At 39.4% G+C, this 17,042-nt stretch overlaps 1 protein-coding gene and 1 pseudogene across 4 annotated transcripts in view; one reads left to right on the forward strand and one right to left on the reverse strand.

Moving 5' to 3' along the window:
* CALD1 (caldesmon 1) overlaps positions 1 to 17,042 on the forward strand; it is a 256,751-nt gene that overhangs the window by 101,361 nt on the left and 138,348 nt on the right. The gene's annotated exons all lie outside the window — the stretch shown is intronic.
* Positions 7,175 to 7,627, reverse strand: LOC102498990 (40S ribosomal protein S18 pseudogene; annotated as a pseudogene).

The following is a 17,042-nucleotide window of genomic DNA, read 5'->3' on the forward strand; positions in this document are numbered from 1 at the left end:
TCATTTTAGTCCAAGAACAGGACATCCCAGATTCTGTGGCCTGAAATAGCCGGATCAATGCGAGAAGTTGGAGAAAGCTAAGAAGAAATGGAACTGGATCACCAAAGACAGTGGCCCAGAAGGAGGCCAGAGAAGTTGGCAGAGCCATTTTGCACCTGGCATTGTAGGTCATGGGAAAAACTGGATCTGTATCTTTTTTTTTTTTTTTTTTTTTGGAGAGGTTTTTGCCATAGGGTGCATGCGCTTGAGAGAGAGACAGAGAGACAGAAAGTGAGAAATCACCCCCCCCCCCGGGGGGACGGGCCAACCCAAATGCCCCCAGGGTGGATGGCCACACCACAATCCCTTCTCCTCCATTCTCCTCTCGGGATCTTGGGCACACATGCACACGCACCCGGCGTGAGCTTAAGCCACCGGGTCCAGGACGCAAACCGCAGTCGACTATGTGGGAATCCAGCGACATAGCCATTATGCTAACTGCTGGTCCCTGAACTGGATCTGTATTCTACATCCACCATGAATCTACTGAAATATTGCAAGAAGACCAATGCCATAATCAGATGAATGTTTTTTTTGTTTTTTAGAGAGATTTTTGCTACAGGGCATGTGCGCTCACCAGAGAGATAGAAAATGAGAAAGAACCCCCCGGGGGAATGGCCATACTGCAATCCCTTCTCCTCTAGTCTCCTCTCGGGATCTTGGGCACACACGCACACACACCCAACATGAGTTTCAAGCCACTGGGTCTGGGACTTGAACCACAGTTGATTACATGGAAATCCAGCAACTTAACTATTATGCCATCTACTGGTCCCCAGGTCCATGTTTTAAAAAATATAATTGTTGGCAGACAGCCATAGGGTTAGAACAATTAGGGGGCTCTGGAATGGTCCAGATGAGATGATGGTGGCTTGGATTAGAGTGGGCGCAATGATGGTAAAGATAAATGGACTATTTCAAGCAAATGTCCTGGATTTAGTGACTTGTTATATAAGGAGTGGTGGGGTGAAGAAGAAGTTGTCTAGAGTGATTCCTAGGTCCAGAGCTTGAGCAACCAGGGGAAGGTTGGTGTTGTTTTCTAAGAGGAAACTTGGGAACGTGGACCAAGTTCATTATATTCTGTTTGCTAAAAGAAAACGGTGCAGTGGTGGACTTTTTTAGGCATTGTAGAGAGGAAACAGAAGTGTGAAGCCTAATCCCCATCTTCAGAGTGCTTGCACTCTCACTGTCAGACCCGTTCTGGACATTTCCTTACAGGCTTTCCCAAACCACTGGAGGCTCTACTGTAACACTGAACATATCCTCAGGTCACCTCACTCCGAGGGTATGTTCTCTGCCCTTTCTTCCTCTGTGAATGTCTACATATAATGTGCTTGGTTTTAACCATTGCATTTACTAACCTTTGAATTATCTCACTTACCAAGAGTCAAATCAGTTGATCTTAAAAACTGAGTCTTTAAAAGCAACTTTTGGAGCACATCAGGTGACGTGGTTAAGGGCACTGGACTCCCCCTTGACTGACCCTGCTTTGAGTCCTGGACCTGGTGGCTTGCTTTCTCACTTTCTCTCTCTTTCTCACTCTGTCCCTCTCTGGTCAAATTAAAATAAAAATAAATAAATAAATAAATAAAATCATTCTTTAAATAAATAAAAGCAACTTTTGTCTGGGAGTGGGGAGTGTCTATAATCCTGGTGGTAAATAGATGACACTAGAGGTCTTTAACATTTCGTCTCGTTGAAAATAAATAAATAAATAAATAAAATCATTCTTTAAATAAATAAAAGCAACTTTTTTCTGGGAGTGGGGAGTGTCTATAATCCTGGTGACACTAGAGGTCTTTAACATTTTGTCTCGTTGTTTTTTGCTGTAATTGAACTACAGATATTTAGGTGGCATTGCAGTTACTGTTTCAAATTGTCCAGCTGGTTATTTGGAAACAAGAAGAATCCACAGAAAGAAAATGTGATCAGTTTGACTCTTCCGACAGTCATGGTTAGAACCCTCAGCCCGCTATATTACTTAGCAGGGGAGAAGAAAAATGAACAGACTTAGGGATAAAGACGCATGGACAAGAATGTTCCTCACAGATGACTTACAATAGCGCAAACTTGAAATAGTCTCAATGTCAATGATGGGGAATGATAACACAAACTGCGAAGTTATTCATCAAACTAAAGCAATGGTATATGAAAATACATATGATGATAAGTGAAAAAATGGAATGCATACCATCAGATTACTTTAAAAGCAAATCATGTTTGGGAACCAGCAGTTAGCGTAATGGCTATGTCGCTGGACTCCCACGTAGTCAACCGCAGTTCGTGTCCTGGACCCGGTGGCTTAGAACTCACGCCGGGCGCGTGTGCATGCGTGCCCAAGATCCCGAGAGGAGAATGGAGGAGAAGGGATTGCGGCGTGACCATCCCCCCGGGGGGTGATTTCTCACTTTCTGTCTCTATGTCTCTCTCTGTCTGTCTGGCGAGCACACGCGCCCTACAGTGAAAATCTCTCCAAAAAAAAATAAATAAATAAAAAATTTTAAAAAATGAAAAATTAAAAATGTTAAAAAAAGCAAATCATGTTTGCTGAAAAAAAAGTAGAAGGAAATAGACTGAAACTTTAATCTCAGGACGGGGGAGGTTAAAAGAGAGACTTTAGAATTGTTTTCTACGCAGAAAGTACTTCATCAAGTTCATGGGAAAAGAGAATTCAAGTATAAATTTACTTTGTTGCAAAATATTTTTGAAATTCATGCATAGTTTTTCATAATATACATCTTTCATATATTTCCAATGTTTTCTATAATCAATGCGTGTTTGCCTAAAATGTGTATCTACATAGCAATTAGAGATAGGTAGGAATTTATGAATTCAACGAGTTAGAACCATTTGCAGTAGAGCAAAATCAAAACAAAAGTAGTCTGGAAAACCATGAGTATTTCACTCTGTCAATTAACAATTGTTGAGTACTGCAAGACATAAAAAAGCACCATAAAAATGTGAGTGATTGCTTACTCAAGGAACTTATGATCGATTATGGAGCTCCTGGATTTCCCGCCTCTGGATTCAAACAGCCTAAAAGTATGATAAAGACAGTTTTGATGTTCATCTTAGAGTTTTTTCCTTTTGCCATATCAGGAAATAAAAAAATGCAGACATCCAGTGGGAGGAAAAAGCACTCTCAAACAACCTACGTATCTGTACAGCTTTGATATTATTTAAGCTCTAGCTAAATGCTTTTGGGTTTTTTTTTCTTCCTTCTCATTCTTCTAGAATAAACTAGAAATCATGTATTTGTAGCTCTGCTCTAGATTCTCGGATGGCATTTCTTTGGAAGACTAGTCATTTGAAGTTATTTGCCGTTACTAGATTTTCACGTTTTGGCAGCTGTTTGTCATAAGCACATTTTCGTATTCTAAATACATAAGAATCATTTTGTCAGGCCAGGACGTGGTATGGTGCTTAAGGTACTAGACTCCCACATGCCCGACTGTTGTTCAAGTCCTGGACCTGATGGCTTGCTTTCTCACTTTCCTTCTCTCTCTCTCTCTGGTCAAAATTAAATAATAATAATAAATAAAATGAAATAAATAATTCTTTTTTAAAAAATAGTCATTTCATCTCTTGAAAGTATATTTTGCAGCTTTTCACTACGATGCTGCAAGGCATGTGTTACAGTTAAATGCCAGAGCTGCCTTTTGACAAAGAGCTACCCAGTAATTATTTGGTGGAAGTTGCCAAAAGCTTTTATTGAACTAATTCATCATTTTTGTTAAATGTAACCAACTCAGCTATAAATGTTAAAACCTTATGAGGCTTCTGTTGGTATTTTTGTTGGCATGTAAATAGGGATAATGCTTTTGGTATTTTTGCTGGCATATAAATTGGGGTACTGGGGTATTTGCTGGCATATAAATAAGGGCATTGGTTTGAAAGCATTCTTTCCTTTGGAGATAAACTTAATATGGGATATTCAGTGAGAAATATTGTTTTAATGTGGAAATGGGTTTCACCGACCCATGTATATCTGTACTCCATTGTCCATTTGGCTAAAAGTACACATATTTTTAAGGACTGCAGCCTGGGTTTAAGTTTAAGAGATTGAAGCTTGGCTATTGTCCACATTACTGTCAACCAGCTCATAGAAATGTCAGTACCAGGCTTCAGCGAGATTGCGATTCTCCGCTTTGTATCAGTTTTCCATCTGGTCCTGGAAAGAAGAGCACTGGATACTTACGTTTTCATCAAGATTAGAACATGGAAAAGATGGAGCATCTGGCGACCTCATTTGTTTATTTACTTAACACATATTTATTGAGAAACTAATATGTGCTCAAAGCCATGCTAGGCACTAGGGATGCAGAAATGAGTATGAAATGGCCAGCTGCAGTTGCACAGCGGTAACACAATGCTCCACAGTGCTAAAGCCATATGGGAATATCCCAGGTCCACATGTACACGCTGTGTACATTTGTGTGCCTGTCATCCTGACTGGCTGAGGCTGGGGATGGATCACAGTGTGAAGACCCTGTTGGGGGTGCCTCTCTCTCGCTTTCTGAATGAATGAAAAAAAAAAATGAATACGACGAAAATAATTCAACGTTTATTTTCCCCCAAGAGTATAAGCTTTGGGATTTTGTCTTTGTATTTCCTCAGCAACTTCCACTTAATAACTAGAAATAGAATCCCAAACAGGGCCTGACTTTTGTCTCATGAGACAGAAATAATAGAAGAGCAAAGTTCACACTGGTCCCCTCCCCCCATGATTGATGTACAAAGAAAAGACCCACTTAGAGAAACACGCATAGATAAGCCTTTTTCTTCTACTCAAGAAAGAACCTATAACACAACTGAGTAAAAGTCAAGTCTAAGGGATAACTTTGAATCTTTCCTAATATATTACAAAGTAAAACACTTGCACATTCATACATTCATGTTATTGCAGCATTATTCCCAATTGCTAAGACTCGGAATCAGTCCAAATTCCCAAGAACAGATAACTAGATTGAAAAAATGTGGCATATATACACAATGGAATACTACTCAGCCATAAAAAAAATCAAATACCGATATTTGATACAAAGGGGATGAATACTGAAGATTTAATACTATGTGAAACAAGCCTGACTATGAAAGACAGGCATTGTATGACCCCATTTAATATATAATGAACGTCTGTGTTCTCTGGGAGAAACCAAAAGACAGGAAGGTATAGTAGTAGGGAGGATAGCTGTAGATACCAGAGACAGTATAGAAGCACTGGGTAACAGGGGGTGCAAAGAAGGAGATGAGGGAAAAAAAACATTTAACAGACACATGAATAAAACATTATCTGTTGATGATAATGTATGTGGTAGTATCTTTGACTTGATTTGTGTACACTGCATCTATGCTGGAAAAAAACATTTTGCACAGTGTAAAGGTGCACAGTGATTAAATGTAAATTTAAAAAGTGTAAAAAAAAGAATAAATCCAATTAAATTAATGAAAAAAAATAGCTCACATAGAATTTTGAGTTTGTGATGACATGTTCCACTAGTAACAACACTGTGATTGGAAATCTGCACCAAAAAAAATACCCTCTTTACTGAGCCACCATACCTATTTTGATGTTTAAGTGCCTTGAGGTTAGGACAAGTACTTGGACTATTTATCCCTTGTTACACTCACACTCTTCCTGTTATAGGATTACTGTGACAGTCCACATTGCAAGGGCTATAAAGAATCTGTCCTTGAGATAGTTATTTTGAAAATGCAGTTCAAAATCAGGCAGTGCATTAATCTGATGTCTAAAACCAGATGCAGTGACTGATTTGTCCTAATATAAAAAGTAGCTAGCTTCTGCCAAAAGAACTTGGTTGTTAAGTAATCAAATAGACACAGAACAAGGTTTTACAAAGAAAACAGATTTGGGGACCCAGCTTTTCCCGCACTAGCTGAGAAGCCTTGGGCAAGCTACTTAACCTCTCTAGGCTTTTCTAGGTCCACTTACAAAATGTTGCCAATAATATTTGTCTTACTGACCACCAGGGTTGTCATGAAGATCACTTGAGAAAAGGAATCTGCAAGGTCTGCTTACTATAAAAGTGCTATGTATTTGTATTCTTAACCCATTTGCAATGCTACCGGTCACTTAGAGATCAGTCCACAAATAGCTGATCTCATTGATGATAGAAGCATAATTGCCCTGTGACCAGCCCACTTCATCCCTACCAAGCATTCCAGACATTTCAGTGGAGGAACAAGGTCTATGGGAAAAAGTCAAAAGGAGACTGATCAGAAGAATTTCACTGCCCCTTCCCAGGGCCCTGTGCACAAAATGGTCCCCTGTGCATTGTCATTTTGCTGTGTTTGCCCATGTCCACAGTTTTCTAGACAGTAACAGGCAGAAATTTGGGTTTTGATGAACAGACTGAGTGTGCTGCTATACCAGTATTCTAGTGCAAAGACCTCTGTATTTCATCCATGGAGTTGCAGTTCTCACAGGTTACTCTTTCGGTCGAATGTGCACATAGCTGAAGCACAGCCTGCCTTCCCTTGAAGTACTGAGGAATGACATCTACTACAGAGTTTTTTCAAGGTTACACACACCAATGGTTCTGCCTTTTGTCACATGAGTAAAACAATGTGATGCTTGGGCAGGTCCCATGACCTAATGGCTAAGGGAACCAGATCCCATATGGCCAACCATACAATTCAGATCCCAGCCCTGGTGGCCTGAAAAAAAAAACAAGCCAGGCACATGTGTGTCTAAACTCCAAAAAGGTTGGAGAAGTGGAAGAGGAGGGATTATAGCATGACCATATCCCATGGGGAAGTGCCTTCTCTCTCTCCCTCTTCCTTTCCCTCTCTTTCTGCCTCTCTCTTTCTCTGGTAAAAACATGTACTCTCTGGCAAATAAAATAAGAAAAGTCAAAAGAACAAAGTGATTCTTGATTCTGGGTCCCACTGCTGCTCAGATTCCTCATGTTAGTGTTTTGTTCTTGGCACCAACTGAGCTCAAAGTTGGATTGGCTCTTATCATATAGCTCTGCGGGCAATGTCAGTGATTAAGTGAGTTAGAAGGTGGAGAAGAGGAACAGGATCTTTCCATATTGGGTCCCATTTTGCTTTGTTTTTTTGTTTGTTTTTTGTTTTTAGGTATATAAACTATTAACAGACAAAACCTACAGACTTATTTCTTTTTGGGCACACCCATGGTATGGCCACGACAGCCAGTTGTGTGTGGGCCTCGGACCCAAAGGTCCCAGAAGTGACGCAGTCCTTTATGGGCCCGTATCTTCTTCAGTCTCTTCAGGTCTTCACGCAGCTTGTTGTCCAGACCATTGGCCAGGACCTGGCTGTATTTTCCATCCTTTACATCTTTCTGCCTGTTCGAGAACCAGTGTGGGATCATGTACTGGCGTGGATTCTGCATAATAGTGATCACACGTCCCACCTCCTCCTCAGTGAGCTCTCCTGCCCTCTTGGTGAGGTCTGTGTCTGCTTTCCTCAACACCACATGAGCGTATCTTTGCCCCACACCCTTAATGGCAGTGATGGCAAAGGCTATTTTCCACCGTCCATCGATGTTGGTATTGAGTACTTGCAAAACGTGCTGGAACTTCTCAGGGATCACTAGAGACATGCCGGTGGCACAAGCAGTGGCATGTAGGCCTCCTGTGGAAGAGCCCCATTTTGCTTTGTTTTTGCTTACTTTAAGCAACTGGGTATGAAAGAAATAGAATATACAGCCCTGTACTTAAGTATTTAAATTCCAATCAGTAGTTAAAATTAACACCAGAAAAAGATCTAAGAATGCTTTAAACAGGCAGGAATATATTATATAAAAGGAACATGAAAACTGATTAATTAAATCAATAAACTGTGTCTAAATTATTTACTTAGTTGACTGAATTGAATAAATAATCCAATTATTTTGATAACATGTAGGCTCAGCTAGAAAGTACTAAATTAGGACACTACATCTTTGAAAACATCCAGAATTCCTAAGCACCAACTTCAATGAGAGATTGTCAATAAATCAAGAGTGTAATAGAATTAAAGGGGCTTGATTTAGCTAAACTAGTAATTATTAAACATATCCTGTATGCTTAAGGCTGTGCTATATTCTACAGATAAAAGATAAATGACTTGGTGCTTACACTTTCCTAGATGTTAATCATATTTCCCCAGTTCAGTTTTTCACTCATGAAGGTTCTAATCTTTCTCTCTCAGTAAGTTCTGTTTATGTAGCAAACCATACTCAGGCACATAGAAAAGAGTCAGAAAGATCGTATCTACTAAAAACTTATTTTACATTAAATTTAAGGGAACCATTTTTCCCCTTTTTTTCTAATTACCAGAGGGCACATGTGTTAGCAGAGAGAGACAGAAAGAGAGAGAAAGCACCTCCCCAATAGAACATGGTCACCCCACAATCCCTTCTGTTCCATTTTATCATCCTATGAGGTTTTTGAGCATACACACACATGGTCACCCCACAATCCCTTCTGTTCCATTTCATCATCCTATGAGGTTTTTTGAGCATACACACACATGCCAGAAATTTGCAATCACAAGGTCCAGGACTCAAACTGGTGCTGTCAGCCATGTGGGATTCCATTCACTTAACACCAGGTGTGGAGAGCAGACAATCTGAAAACATGTGATGAAAATACGTGGCCTGTAGACACATGCAGAAACACATTTCCATAAGCTACCCTAGCAGAGCTATTGAGAAGCATCTATATACAAAAGCAGTATCTGCCTACTGTCAATGGTTGTCTTCCTGTTGTTGTTGACACCCAATACCCCATACTGCCCAGTTTTGGACTAAAGAAAGTTACTGGCTAAAGGAAGTTCCCCCAAAAAGATCAGAGAAATTATATGGCGCCAGTCATTTACACATCTTCCTGCAAACCCATTCTTCCTCCCCTATTCTCTTTGCATCCTTTTTCCCCAATCCCTTTGCATCCCATTTGCCCCTTCCCCCATTTTCTGCCCTTTAAAAGAATAAGTCTGAGACTAGTTCTGGTCACAACTTCTCCATCAGAAAAGCTGTGCCCACCCGATCCTCGCTTTTCTATACTTGGGTGTCTTTGTGTGTTTGTGATTGCATCTATTTCTAATCCACAGCCTTCCCCACTCAGAAAAACGTGTTCATGCCGAGCTGGTCCCAGCAACCAGGCTATGGGGCCAACCCAAGGGAATCATTTCTGATCACTCACTGGTGCCCAAGCACTTAGCATCAGCCTTACAACAACACAGCAAAGTCTTGTTGATCAGTGATCGTGGTGGTGATGATGATGATGGCAAGGAAAACAACTACCACTGTGTCTCTACAATTTTTGACCTTTGTAATATCTACTCTGGGTCTTTCTTATGTGTGGTAGTTAGACCAAATTCCAGCTGCAGGTATACCATGGCTCTGAATAGAGAGAGACTCTGTTTTTCAAAGTCTCATATGTTTGTAGCTATGGAAAGCTTATCACACACTGACATCAGTTACTTTCCCGTGAGAAGTCTGGAAATTTCATAATGCCATAAGTGACTTTATCTTTTCTATGTGCTTTAGACAAGTAGAAAACTTTTCATAAAGCTTAAAAATAAACATCTAACTTTCACCCTGTTGTGGACACATTTTTATTATTTCTCTAATGAGAAATTATCTTGCCTGTAAAAATTCACCCTCATTCATCCTTCTATTACTAATTGAAAGATTTGGGCTGATGCAAAGAACATCACGGATTATTCTTTTGTTATTGTTGTTGTTGTTATTTTAGAGACAAAGAGATTTTTGCTATAGGGCGCATGTGCTCACTGGAGAGTCAGAGCGAGAGAAAGAGAGAAATTACCGCCGCCGCCACCCCCTCCAGGGGACAGCCACACCACAATCCCTTTTATTCCATTCTCCTCTCAGGATATTGGACACACATATGCACACACGCTTGGTATGAGTTCCAAGCTGCTGGGTCCAGGACTTGAATTGTGTGTGGTTGGCCATATGGGAGTCCATTGCCTTAACCACTATGCCACTTACTGGTCTCATCATAGATTACTCCTAATTAAATGAATGTCCAAGAAAAAATGTAAAAGCTTACAACAACAACAAAAACAAAACAAACAAAAAAAAACCCACCATTTTAAGTTAGCAATGCTCTTCCTTTGTGCTGTTATGTGATTTCATTCTATTCTAATGCGGAAATTTCTTTCTTATTCATACTTGTACAAAATCATCTCCTTTGGTAACATTCATCTAAGTCTTACCCTTTGTGCTCCATGAAATTTTAAGATAATTCAGCAAAATCTCCCTGGCTAGGTTATTTGTTCTGGCCATCTGATGGTATAGAAACAAGCTAATGGTTATGTCATTCTGGTTTTCAAATGCAGAATAACAAAGAAGGAGAAGAGAAAGGAACTAATATTCATTGGGGATCTATAACATGCGAGGTCAATACCAGGCGCTTTATACAGGAGGACTTCAAAGAGTTCATAGAAAAATGAAACTAAAGAGCCAGCCTATGGCTTAGTGGTTAAGGCCACTAGATTTCACATGACCAACTGTGCAGTTTGAGTCCTGGACTGGTGACTTGAAAAACACACCAGGAATGCATAGATGCAGGCAAAAATCCCAAAAGGACAGAGAGATGGAGGAGGACAGGGCACTGTGGTGACTATGCTCCATGGGGTTCCTTTCTTTCTCTGTGTTCCTTTCTGATGAGTGCACATGTCCTCTAAAATTTAAAAAAAAAAAAGGAAGAAAAGAAAGTTGGAATTACAGCACAAGTTTATTTTGAAGTAAAAATAGAAATCCATACATAGTTTGTTATTGTTTATTTTTTTTTGAAGATCCAATGTATATTACCTCATTCATTCATTCACTTACCCAACAAACTTTCATGAAGCATAGGTTATATGCTAGGGAATGTGCTCAACACTTGGGGTAGAATTTGATAAGACCAACTCCTTGCCACCAAGAAGCTCATATTTATACAATGACTTCCACTGTGGCAATGCCACCCTGGAGGCATTAACAAAATACCATAAGTCAAGGGTAGGATGGTGGTACAACAGTAACACAACGTTCTGCATGACTGACCCAAGTGAGAAGGTTCTGGGTTTGCATCTGGAGACCTTTCTGAACACACTGATCCTGTGCCCAGGACCCAGGCTGGCTGAAGCTGGGGTAGCAGATTGCTGTGTGAAGATTCTGTGGGAAGTGCCTCTCTCCTTCTTGTTCATAAAAGAAATTTTCTTAAAACTTTTTAAAAATAAAACTTGAGGGGCCAGCAGGTGGTGTGGTGGCTAAGGGTGCTGGACTCCCACATGGCCGACCTCAGTTCAAGTCCTGGACAGTGCTGGCCCCCAGGTCTTTCTCTCTCTCTCTCTCTCTCTCTCCCTCTCCCTCTCTGGTCAAATTAAAATACATAAATAAAATAAAGTTAATTTTAAAATAATTATTAAAACAATAAAATAAAATAATAAATAAAATTTTAAAAATACCATGAGGCTCAGAAGAAGAAAAGCTCTTCAAGGTAGTTAAAGTTATCCTCATTTTAAAATGGAAGGAACTGACACCAAATAAAGAACTTCCCTAAGGTCATACTTTTAAGTACAGAGTGCCATGGGACCCTACAGTCTGTGTCCTTCTATTATTCCATACTGCTTTAATGGGAAAAACATATGTCTAATCCAATTAAAGAGTTGAACTCTTTGTCTGTGATTCAGCAAATCTGTTCACTGTAGAATACCACAAGAATTGTAACTTTGATGAAATAACTTACATTTTGCTCATTATAAAACAATTCCTAATTTTCTTAGTTTAATTAGCTTATTTGGTAGCTAAATTCTGAACATATCCTATGGGTCATCAGGAAGGTCATGTATTTTTCTATACAAAAATGTGTAATGACTTTCCAGACAACCCAATATTTCATACATTTTGCCATTCATTTTTTCAAAAGAGGTTTTTGCCAGAGAGAGACAGAGATAGTAAGAGAGAAAGTGAGAAATCACCCCCCGGGGGGATAGCCACCTCACTATCCCTTCTTCTCCATTTTCCTCCCAGGATCTTGGACACACAGGCAAATGTACCCAGTGTAATTTTTCAAGCCTCTGGGTCCGTGACTCAAACACTGCCAGCCATGTGGGAGACCAGCAATATAACTACTACACTACATCTGCTGGACCTACCTTGCCATCCTTATCTCCTCATGCATACAAATATCTATATGTATTTTCACTTCCATAATTCCACAGTAATACAAAACACCTATCTCATGAAAATTTAGATTTACACATAGACATAAAAATTTATACTTCAACACAAACATACAATAGACAAATTTTACTCAAGATACACAGGCAAAAACTTAAATGGAAACATACGATTTTCAAAAGTAAAGAACAAACCACGTTTGAGGACTTGTATTCATGAGCTCCTAGAGGCAGGTTCGGGAAGGTGGGTGGTAAGTGAGAAGAGTAAAAACAGTGCATCGTACGCAAAAGACTGGATTGTGAAGTCTCACAGCATCTTAAGATGACAAGTAGTCCCTGTATTTAAATTGCTTTGGTATGGGCCACTTGCAAAAACATTCAATATTTCTCTTCTAAGATATGGTTAAGCCAAAATATATATATGGAAAGTTCAGTAAGTCAATGGTAAATAATCCAGTGTTGACTTTTAATTTAGAAATAACTGGCCAAATTGATCCCAGCCTTCCTGACTATAATAATCCCCCTACAGAGTACATTGATTTGTATTACCTTATTGTTTTCTCTCATGTTTGTCTTTCTTTTTATTATTTTATTGTCCTACTGGTGTAATATATGACCAGGGATATTGAATCTTCATGACTTTATATAGTTCAAGCTCATAAATTCCCTTTATTTATCATTTTCCAGACTGAATCTTCATCTTTTTCTACTGACATGGTATAAAAATATCTTAATGATGTATTACATACAGAAAAGTGCACAAATTATAGTTGTACAGTGTGATTAAATTTTCACGGAATGAACACAATCATGTATGCAGCATGTAGATCAAGAAACACAATATTGCTAGCTTCTTAGAAGCCCTCTCCCTGTCCCTCCAGACCACTGCCCTGGGATAACCATTATTCTGATTTCTAACATTAAGTATTTGTTTTGCCTGTGTTTGAATTTTATGTTAATATGGCAATGATTTTTGTATTTTATTTAACATATTTCTGGGATTGCCTGCCCAATATTTAGATCATTCTGAATAGTTTTTATGAAACAATGAAAAAATATATCATAAGAAAAGAAATAAATAGGCATTTCACATGAAATTGCTTTCGTCCAGATAGAGATTATTTTATCTTCTGGTAGTTTGATGAATTGGGAAAGTTCGATTTAGGTGACTAGGGATGAGGTGATCTGCAAGTCATCTGCCAATCTGCCATTTTGTGTCACTCCATTGACCTCTATCAGTAGATTGCCCTTTCTCTATGGATGACCCTCTCTAAGAGTCATAACTGAGATTGTATCCCAAGACGCTTTTGTTTTTACCTTGTTTCCATTTTTTTAATCAAAGTATAATGTCACACAGTAAATTTTTATTTTGTGTGTGTGGATCTACAAGTCTTGAAAATGCATGCAGTTGTGTAGTGATCACCACAAAAAAAGCTATAGACCTGCTCTATCAATGCCAGAATGATCTTTCTTGAATGGTAACATTTTTTTCCTACTCCACTCCATGATGCTGCTGAAACCTCTGCTCTACTTCTCAGAAATGTCACTTGGTTTCTCATTCTCTTACATCCTCTTGTTCTTTGTATCTTAAGGTCAGCAAATGCCTTGAGGGGCAAATCACCAAATGTAAGGTCACGTTACAGGCCATCTTTCTCTCTCACACTTGGCCCCTCAATTCCTGCTTACTGCAGCAGCTCTCTGATGCCTTTGAATAGACTTGGGATTTTAGAATTTAATCTAGGCTGTCTAGTTATTCTCAATGACGGCATCAAACAGCTGTATGCTATTCCATTATAGGCAGAAACCTAAGCCAGTCTATCTGCATTCAGCAGACTCATTAAACACTCCTACACTTTTTAAACAGATCTCAAAAAAAGTGAAAGAAAATGTCCATGTTGGCAACGCTGACTACTTCATGTGCTCAGTCCTGGACAGAGTGTTAGAATAAAACAAATCCGGGTTTCAGTTTCGACTCTGTCATTTATTAACCTTGTGACAGTAATCTGAACCTGTTTCCTTTTTTCTAAATGGAGAAAATAAAACAACTAGTCTCATAGTTTTCTTGTGAAAACTAAATGAGATGATACAGATCTTGGACATAAATACCTTGCACATAGTAGGTGTCCAATAAATTATAGTTATTATATAATATAGCATTAGTTTTCTTGGAGCTCTAAACCCCACTCATCTCTTAGAAATGATGAGGAAAGGGTGGGCCCTGAAAAGCAATACTCTTCTCTAAGCACTCTGTTACATGCTAAAAAGAGAATTCAGTTGAACTTATTTTACTCAAAGAACAAGGTTATTCACATATACTAAGACAAACACAATCATATTTTCTTCTTAAAAGATTGTAGAATTATACATAAACCATCTGAGTGGAAGGGATCTTAAAATTAGATTCCAAATGCTTCATGTTACAGGTGAAGGAACCGAGAAGCTGGAAGTGCTCAATGACTTGGTCAAGGTCAATTCACTCACTAATATTTATTTAAATTACCCAAATTCCATAAGATCACACATTTCCTCCCTTCTAACACACTCTTAGCTTCCATACTCAACTATAAATGTAAAACAGAGACAATTATTAATGTTTTATTGTTCCTGGCTCATACTAAAAACCATAGATCTATTTTTAAATATTTTAATTTCCATCCCCACAAATTCTGTGACTTCCTGCCAACTAAGACTGAAATAGCTACTTGCCATTCCTTTCCCATTCCAAGGATTTTGTCTTGTAGCTTTCATTCTTCTATTATTAAGAAATATTCTGCTTTGCCTTCCAACATATCAAGACCAAAAGGATCACATAATTCTGCACAACTCAGCCCTTTTCAGGTTTACCAAGTGAAAATGGGAGTGGGGAACCCCCATCCTTCAGAGCCCTGTATTACAAAGGTGGCCATCGATTTTTCGGCTTTTTGTCCTCTATTAATGGAAATAGGAGCTCCAATCCCACATGAACTGAATACCAAGGAAAGGTTTCATGAGATTAAATCACCCCACAAAAGCTTCTCGCTAGGCTTCTCAAAAGCTTTGTCCAGAGCCCCTCGTCCTCAGATTTTTTACATGAGTGATTTCTTTTTAGAAATGCATTTTCAACCTAGATGTCTCCTCTTTAGAGAGACCATTCCTCACCATCCAATCCCCATTGGTCCTCCAAGGGCCCTCTTCACATCCTGCCATTGTATTTACTGTCAGAAACAGGTGTGCTGTGTGTGCCCCTCCAGAATGTAACTCCAGGAAAGCACATCCTCGCTCATCACTGTGAGTCCTGTCCTGGAGCAGAGTACTTATTCAATGACTTGGTAATGTGCACACATATCCTTCAAAGACCCCCGGCTATGCATGTAAGCTTTACTGCTTGTCAACTGGTGAATTTAGGCAAATGACTGAAATACAAGGAACTTCTCAGTGCCAATCCTAAGATCAGAATATGTATCTCACACAGTTTCTACAGTGATCAAATGAAAGAGATGAGGACCATGTGCTTAGCGCTGGGCCTGGCACTATAAAGTACTTCATAAACGATAGTTGTTATCATTTCCATAATGAAAGCAGCGCATATTATGCCAGAGTCACTGGGGAGTTGTTCTATAGAAATCGTAATGTTGAAATTAACGGACCTTAATTCAAAATAGTATAAGACAAAATCTGAAGTAAAACCTCGTTCTTCTTATTGGCTGTCTAGTTCATTCATTTTTACCCCTAATTGAACTTTGCAGTGACACCTTGTTATAAGTAATCATCTGAGACCTCCTCTCCTATCCCCCACCCTGCCTCTTGATATCTGTTTGGAAAATGGCGTTGTTCCGAAAACACTCATGGCAGGAATTTGAAAGTATAATTTTGGGCATGTGTGTGTGTGTGTGTGTGTGTGTGTGTGTGTGTGTGTGTGTGTGTGTGTGTGTGTGTGTGTGTGTGTGTGTGTGTGTGTGTGTGTGTGTGTGTGTGTGTGTGTGTGTGTGTGTGTGTGTGCATGCATGCATGGGGGTTTGTTTTTTTAGACAGTGTCTCACTATGTCATAATCCTGCTGCTTTGGTGGCCTGAATAGTGAGACTATAGGCACACGCCACTGTACCTAGCTTTTAGGGTGACCAGAAATTGAACGCTAGCCTCTCATGTGGCATCAGCCTGCAGATTAACAGTATCTAACATGTGCCACTGCAGCTGGACCTAAAGTAGGATTTTAATCATGTTTGGCCAATATTTGCTGGCATTTTCCCCCCATTTGTATAATTTAGAAACATGCTGGTTACTATTTCTTGTGCTACTGAATGGCTTTAGCTAGAGGTTTCCTTAGGGCTCGAAGAAAATCACGACCCTTAGAAGACTAGAAATCTGATCTAGAGGAGAGAAATTACTTCTTTCTTTTTATTACACCTTGGTTCTCCCATAGCGAATATTTTCATATAAAACCCATTGCTCCCCTTGCCTGAGGAGATGGGGAAATCAAAGGAGCAATAAATAGCGTCTGGCTGTTTGCCACTGGCTGGAATGGGAACGGAAAGCAAGACAAGCTCTTTTGCCTCACAGGGTCCAGCTCCCTTCCCGCGTTCCTTCATCTTGGGTCTTTTCCTTCCTTCCCACATCCGGTGAGTCTAGACCCAGCTTTTCCTGCAGAAAACTTTGGCAATGGTTTCTGAGCCAGGTTAGTCAGGATCTACTTGTTGGGCATAAAAGCTGTGGTTGAAAGAGACAAATGGAGGAATGGTTTACTTGGCACCTATTTGAGGTGCAAGGTGACTGGTGGTCGAGAAAGACCTTAAAACAGTAAGTCAGAGTTTCATTTACTTTCTGGCCCTTAGTTCCTAATTCTGAAAATGGAAAAGAAAGTTCATCT

This window comes from Tupaia chinensis, unplaced genomic scaffold (genome assembly GCF_000334495.1).
Source record: "Tupaia chinensis unplaced genomic scaffold, TupChi_1.0 Scaffold000140_1, whole genome shotgun sequence".
Lineage (NCBI taxonomy): Eukaryota > Metazoa > Chordata > Mammalia > Scandentia > Tupaiidae > Tupaia > Tupaia belangeri.